This window comes from Cherax quadricarinatus, chromosome 50 (assembly GCF_038502225.1).
Source record: "Cherax quadricarinatus isolate ZL_2023a chromosome 50, ASM3850222v1, whole genome shotgun sequence".
Taxonomy (NCBI): domain Eukaryota; kingdom Metazoa; phylum Arthropoda; class Malacostraca; order Decapoda; family Parastacidae; genus Cherax; species Cherax quadricarinatus.
This window is the reverse complement of record NC_091341.1, coordinates 12,962,448-12,970,442: the sequence shown is the minus strand read 5'-3', so window position 1 is coordinate 12,970,442 and position 7,995 is coordinate 12,962,448. Positions and strand designations below refer to the sequence as shown.

General features: G+C 37.9%; 1 long non-coding RNA gene across 2 annotated transcripts; it reads left to right on the top strand.

Annotated features, from left to right (window-relative positions):
* Positions 1–4,483: 4,483 nt before the first annotated feature.
* On the top strand, positions 4,484–7,193 carry LOC138854128 (uncharacterized). Of its 2 annotated transcripts, none has more exons than XR_011393338.1 (3): positions 4,484–4,567; positions 5,615–5,684; positions 6,730–7,193. It is a non-coding gene; the product is annotated as an uncharacterized lncRNA (long non-coding RNA). The 2 variants fall into 2 exon arrangements; XR_011393337.1 differs by having other exon boundaries at positions 4,491–4,567; positions 5,612–5,684.
* Positions 7,194–7,995: the final 802 nt, after the last annotated feature.

The window sequence follows — 7,995 nt, the reverse complement described above, 5'->3', positions numbered from 1 at the left end:
TGTCTAGGAATGTAATGTTTCATATCTGTTTTAGTCTGTGAATTTTGTGTTTTTGTCTTGTTCATGCACTACCAACTTTTAGGTTTGATGAGGTCAGGGTATGACCTTTCATTAGGATAATTCAATGTATGTTATTTAGAACGGGGACTGTACATACGGGGAAGGGGGGGTAGAAGTGTCAGCTGTGTCTGCACTGGCAATAATGATTATTATAAAAGGAGGGTTTATAGGTTATGTATATGGTTGTGGGGTTATGTATATGGTTGTAATATGGCCTTGATCTATGGTGTTCTTAAAATGTACCGGGATTGTGCACTAGAGGTTTTGTAATACCTAGTATGGTTTTTAATTTTATACTATAATCATTATTGTATTTGCTCTGTTTATAAAATTCTGTATTGTAAGGATGTGGAAGGTTGGGTTTTCAATATTCTGGTGTATGTGTTAGGTATGGTGCTCCTGTTTAGCCAAGTACTTGTGACATGGAAGTAAACTATATGTATTTGTTCTGTATACCGATCTGAGTTGTATATTAATTTAATTAACATATATGTATGTGTGTGTGTGTGTATGTGTATATATATATATGTATATATATATATATATATATGAGTAAATATATGTATGTGTATGTATGTATTGTCATCAATACTAAGTACTTCTATAAAGTTACAGTGGATGTGGTTGGTTTATTGACTATTTTGTAATGTTGGTGTTTAATTTCATGTTCGGAGAGGTATGAAGTTCACTGTATGTACCTTTTATTTATTTTCACTGTGGTTTGTTTTGTAAGTAATACAATGTATTATGTATATGCAGTTTTTTAAATAAAATATAAAAAAAAAATTCCTTGCCTCTGCATCGCCTATCACAGTAACAAAAACTCTATGGGTAAATCTAACTTTGTTTCTGATTGTTCAGATGTCTTCATGGTGTTTAATAGAGTTGAGTTCCAGTTTCTGTACCTCTTGAGGGTTTTTCACCTTCAGGTGAAAAACCTTCAAGAATCTTGAGCTGTAGGTCCTGGACCTCTTGGGAATGAGGTTTAAGTTATAACTCCTAGGTCTCTTGTTGGAGTCTGGCTGCATCTCCTGTGCTCTTGAAAGGTTTTGAGGTACAACTCCTAAACTTCTCGTTTGCGTTGAGATCCATAGTACGTACTTGGCTTGTGAGACACTGGAAGCACCTTCCAACAGAAACACATCTCCGCACAACAGCTGCGTACTCTAATTTATGTCCAACATGTGCTATAAATAATTTTTTCAGCGTGTCTTCAGCCATGTACTTGAAGTAAACTGAAAGACATGAAGCTATATATAATTCTAACCATTTAATTTATGTAGTCATCAACCGATGTTTTTACATTTTTATCCTCCTGTTATCTCTAGCTCATGCTCGTAATGTTTTATTCACATAGTTAAAGCGTTCCATGTGCACTGTGCACTTTTACCGATGTTCATCACAGGACATTCATCGACACTGAAATATATCATTATTTTTTTATTCGGTTTGCTCAGTTTTTTCAAGGATATTTGTTGCTTTTTACGGTAATTTGTATTTTTTTTTATTTTGGTCATAATTTTTGAGCCATCTGTGAACATATGGGTATAAAATTTTATTCCTTTCTGTGTGTGTGTGTGTGTGTGCGTGCATATACTTACCCAGTGTGTGTATGTGTGTGTGTATATACTCACCCAGTGTGTGTGTGTGTACTCACCTAGTAGCCAGTGTGTGTGTGTGTACTCACCTAATAGCTAGTGTGTGTGTGTGTGTGTGTGTGTGTGTGTGTGTGTGTGTGTGTGTGTGTGTGTGTGTGTGTGTGTAACAGTGCCAAAGTTGCTCTTTGCCTGTCTATCACACAGTTTCTTTTGGGGATTCCGAAGAGAGGTTGCACAAAGTTTGTGGAGGGATTTGGGTGGGTCTGAAAAATAAGAAAATTAAAAATGAACTTAAGAAAGAACGAGGTAGTGAGAACAGCAGAGGATCTATGTAATGAAAGATAAATATCAGACTGGAATGCGAATATGGAGGAAGTAGAAGTGATATTTGGGAACGAACCTCTCGGCATATGTGTCCATGAATGACGAGGTGGATCATAGAAAAAAGAGGGGAAGAAGATGGGTGGTGTATGGAGGCATCTGTGGTGACAGAAAACTTTATCGAGGGACAGAAAAAAGGGGAACGTACCATAGTATTGTAGTAGCATCGCTTTTTAAAAGCTACAGCGAGGAGTCTGGAGGCAGTTAGTAGAGATGCGTGTGAGGGCAATGTGTGGTGTAAATATTAAACAGAGAATTTGAGTTTTAGAGATAAAAAGACAATATGGGATTACCAAAAATATAATTTACAGGGTCGAGCAGGGGTTCTTGAGGTGTTTTGGGCCTTTAGATAGGCTGCAGTAAAATAGGATGACCAGATGGGTATATAAATCGGGGATGGAGAGAAGAATTAAATGGGTCGTCCCAACAAGTGTTGGAGGGAGGGGGGAAAAGAAGGTTTCGAGTTCAAGAGGCTCGAATATCTATCTCTCTCTCTCTCTCTCTCTCTCTCTCTCTCTCTCTCTCTCTCTCTCTCTCTCTCTCTCTCTATATATATATATATATATATATATATATATATATATATATATATATATATATTATATATATATATATAGCAAAACAACCACTGTGAAAGAATAGAGAAATTCCAAGCGCTTTCGTGACTACTCACATTATCAAGGAACCATGATAATGTGGTTCCTTGATAATGTGAGAAGTCACGAAAGCACTTGGAATTTCACTATTCTTTCACAGTTGTTGTTTTGCATATATATATATATATATATATATATATATATATATATATATATATATATATATATATATATATATATTGTTTTCTCTAATCTAAACTAGAAGCATTTAGATAAAACCGAGAAAATTCGCAAACTGAAATCATTTTATTGTTTCGTAATGATTGATTCAAAGGCTAGTCGAGAGAAAAATGTTGGACATTTTAAAAGCAGTAAACACATTAATGTGATATTTGAAGTATAAACAGAACGTAAATGAATTTTCCCATTAAGTTAACAGCGCGTGTGTATAAGTGATCGCTTCGAAATTTATGCTTCACATAAAGCAGTAATCGAGTACAAATAAAAGAGATATCAACATGTGGCTCACAGCTCACGCTGAGTGACCTCCCCAGTGTGTGTGTGCTGAAGTTGGTGTGGCCAAGGGAAGTCCTGCACTCAGTGTGTTCATTTCTTGTATCAATGGATATTCCGGCCTCCATGTGTGTGGGAAAGTAGGTGTGGCTATGGGTCGTTGCTCACTGCGTGTTGGAGTTGGTATGGCCATGAGCCGGCCCATCCTCGTGTGAGCTGAAAATTTTCGTGTGGCCATGAGCCGGCCCATCCTCGTGTGAGCTGAAAATGTTCGTGTGGCCATGGGTCGTTCCTAGCTGAATCGCTCAGACTCTCCAGTATGTCACCTGGCAACGGTTTGCTCAACACTTGTGTTACTGCCTGTCGTGGGATTTTTTTTTTTTAATGTAAATTCTTTCGTTCCTTTTTTAAATCCAATTTCATATGAAAATTAGATATAACATGGCCTCACGTACCTGTACCAAGGTGACCTGATGGTCTGACCTTATCTATCACCTACAGCTCATTTCACAATATGTATAATCATTGTGAAATCCCGTGTTCATTTCACGGTAATGTGTAAGCTTCCTAATATTCAGCGTTTACTTTATAATGACAGATATTTCTTTCCTTGGAACAATAAACGAGACTTATCGCATCAGTTACCAATTAAATGATGACAAAATGAAACAAAAAGCTTCTCCATTCTTTTCAACCTGAAGTATAAAAGTTCCCATTGAATTGGTTGTGTGTCCTGATGCTGAACTACTTTCCTCTTCACTCAAAACTTGGACTTCGGCTTTTGATAACTTAGGCTGCTCTTCTGGCGCGCTCTTGGCATCTCTGAAGACTTTTTTGAAATATTAGTGAAACGGATTTTTTTTTTGCATATGTATGCACTTTTGTAAATCTGGTCTCAATTATTTGTGTACGCGAAAATTATACACACCCACAGAGTATGACTACAATATTCTTTATCAGAGTTACATTGTGGGAACACACGCAATATATGATTATATAATTCAATTTGAGTTACATTGCTGGAACACGCTGAGATTGCTGTTACAATATTCCATATGAAAGGTATTCCTTAGAAACACCCGCAATGTGTGTGGCTACGCTATTATATAGGTACACCCTCAGTGTATGACTACATTAATCTATATTACATTGTAGGAACACCGGTAGAGAGCGGTTCCACTATCCTACGTGAGATTTACTGTGAAGAATAAGTTACATTTTCTTGCATATATTTTTTATTTGCTTTTAGCGAGTAATTTAGGGATGGTTGTTTGACTCGTTACTTTACTACTTGGGGTGGCATGCTAACATCAGCGCCGCCTAGGGGCCCTTGGCAGGAACTGTGATAATTGGTTAGAGCTCACCTGCTGAGTGGGGTGTGAGATGTTACTCATTTTTGCTGTTGTCTCTTCCTGTGTTGTAAGTACATTCACGCCCCCCTTCCCCACGAATATTTTTTTTTGTGGTTTCTTACATTGGCTTTCACCTTGATTAAATCTTTTTTAGCGTCTTTCTGGTGACCTTTTTCTTGATCCCACAGGACTAGCTTAGGGTCATGCTCGTCGTTCGTATAGTTCTGTAGACTACAGGAAATCAGTGGAACGTCACATACGCTTAATTTTATGTCACCGGTCTGCCTTGATATAGTCTATTGTTACTGTCTAGGAATTCTCTTGTGTGCCCTAGCTACTGGCCACTGTAAGCTCACGGTTCAGAATACAGTAGGATCTCTACGGGTAACAGGCCAGGGATGTTGTACCACTATTATCAATGAGGCCCAACACACTTTTTCCATTTATCTATTTACTATCGTTGATCGATACCTACTGAAACTTTCCTAGCCTTTACAAGTTTCTGGGGGTGTTTCTATTTTCATAAGTCTTTTTTTTTTTTACCGTTACTTCCTAAACTAGATTATAAGAATACCTGCAGCGGGAGTAAGCTCAAATATCGGACCTGAGGAGCCTTAACTTGTAATATTTTATTTTGCCACAGTCTAAGAATAACAGCGGCAGAATTCCCAGTGGAGAAAAAATAATTATTGGCTTCGATAATAAAACTACATCGGTGAGCTGTTTGAAAGTGAAATTTTTAGGCAATGTTTATGTTCGCTGCAACTATTGTTAAGACCGTTCTAATGAGGAAACAAAATGCACTTGGACACTTTCGTATTAGAATCTCTAGAGCTTTTGAAAGGACTAATTCACATTTGACTTAGTTATAAATTTGCTAAGGATTACAAGATTGATTAGTACCCCTTAACATAAATTTTTTTCAATGAGAGGTTGCATAGGCAACGCCATTTTAAGTGCATATTACTTTGCAATGCAGTTTTTAGAAGCTAGAAGAATACAGTAACTGGAATCTTACTCTAAATTTCACTTGAAAAACAGAACATTGACCTCTTAACACATGCTCGATATTTTCGCCTCTTAAAAGTAAAATTGATTCATGATTATCCAGCAGAATGTCTCGCCCGGACTCTGCCCTTGAAAGTTACTTTGGAGCCTTATCAACTTACCACTTCACCACGAAGGTAAGTAAAATTAAGTTTTGAATTGTACTCTGTAGGATTCTTAAAATGGGTTAAAAAGATAATTTTGATTTAGTCGTCTTGTACTGCGCCATTAAATTTAAGGGCTAAGTTTGGCACATGTAAAAGTTAATCTACTTTTTTCAGTTCCTGATTTATTTTAAACGTATGTATTTCTCTGGATCATTTTACCCAGATTGTAAACTTGCATTTCCCCTTACTCCTCAGTAAACCCATTTCGTTAATGCAAAATTACGCCTTGTCCGCAGAATACTTATGCGGGTAGTTATCTAAAAACTATTTTCATAGTTAAATCATTGGTTAAATCATTGATGAATTACCCACTTGTGCAGTACTTGGGTATCAGGAGTGTTGCACAAGTGTTTAGTTTATTATCCCGCCGGTTCTCTGAAAAACTTGTATAAATCTTAGTTGACTAACTCTTTTAGTTAACTGAACATTCCAGTTGCCCTAAAACGGGTGTAACTTTCTCGGTAAGATAAATTTTCATATTAAATTCTCAGGCTATGGAGACCGTAAATTCTCTAGTTCTCATGTGTTGAGTTTTACTAGGACACGAATACTAGACTGCGGGCCTGGTGACATATCCGAGGTTTTATTTTCCTGTTTTGATAGTATATTTAGAGCCGAAGGAACAGTTGAACTACATTAGTGTTCATTTTTCAGGAGAATTTGAGTCATCTTGAAAACAAAGGTGCTCTTAAATGAAGCTTCGTTTGAATTATCCTGGGTCCTTTGCCATCCAGACTTGCATTCCAGGTTTGCATTATAGGCTCTAGAATCACTTCCGACAGGCTAAGCTGAAGTTTGTAACCTTAATTACGCCCTTGTTTGTCTACAGTGTCAGGGCCTTAGCATATCTTGATCTTTATTTACCTCTCCCTCCCTTATGAAGTCCCCGGTAGTGTCTAATACTGGGGTCTAAAAGTATTCCAATAATGGGTCTGAAATTTTAAGCTTTATATTTTAAATATTTTGACTGACATTACTGTCCATGCTGTCTTAAACAGTTTTAATTGTATTTCAGCCCATCGGCTGAGTTTCCCTCCTAATGCCATAGGCGCCGCTGCTATTGGATACTGGCCTACTGTACCAAGCATATGACGAACCCAATAGTTGGTCAAGAGTGGAGTGAGTCTTGCCATCATCCCATTACCTGCACTGCGAATCCTTTGTACTGGCGTAAGTGTGGGATGACTTCCTTTCCTCGTGTTCCGAACTTCGCGCCACATAAAGAGAATCCCGAATGCTGCATACTATAGTCTACCAGACTACTACTGATCTGAACATCATGAAGTGACACAAACCCGTATGCAATACCCTGGAGTCTCCCTAATTTCTATTCTTTAGGAATTGTATTTCCATTGTAATATTTCAATGGGTGAACCTTAATGTGGGGATTAATTTAATTTTAATTACTGTGGTTCAAGGTTTGATTTCTCTAGGCATTCCTGTATCTTTTATTAGATAAATAAAGCATTAATAATTTGATATTTTCCTTAATTTCCCCATTACGACCTTGTAATAAATTTAAAGTGATCGCAAAAGATGGTATCATGAACCCTGAGTCAACGAGCAAGTTATACCTGACTAGTCTCATGGGAGGTGTCTTGATGTTGCAAGGGACTCCGATTTCCAAAGTACACTTCATCCCCTTCCTTGCATTGCACCTGAAAGCCTTTTTTTTTCTAACTCTGCGTGACTTTCCCCACCCCCCGTCAGCGTTTAGCACTTTTCCTTATTAAAATCAGGAATGCCTCAGGTTCAGTTCTCGCCCGTCATACCTCCTTTTTCAAAGGAGGTACCTTGATGATAGTGAGATGTTAAAGATTTAAGGAATTAAGAGCTTACCCTTGACTCGAACCTGATTGCCTCGCTTTTCCCAGGTGCTGTATAACACCTTACAAATAAACCTCCTCCCACCTCGTAAATTCCTGATATTCTACACCTTAGGAAATCAGCAGCCTTAGTTCGCCCCTTCATTATTCCTAGTCTAGCTAGAGCTCTCAAGAGCTTTCCTGATAGCAGGTACTTTACAGATTAATGGAACTGCGGTTGTCGTCGCTAGAGACTCTCTGGGTAGGTGAACTTGTCCATATATGCTGGGACTTAGCTAAGGCTTGAGGAAAGGAAAAAGATTTCAGCTCGTGCGAGGCTTCCTACGACGTTTGGTATTAGGATGCTGGCTTTTCTCGAAGATTATTCTCGGTGTCTGCAGTCAGAGGTTTCTCACTTCCTGTGAAGGCTATTGATGGGATTTAGTGTAGAGCGATGGTGGTGACGTTGGCTAATT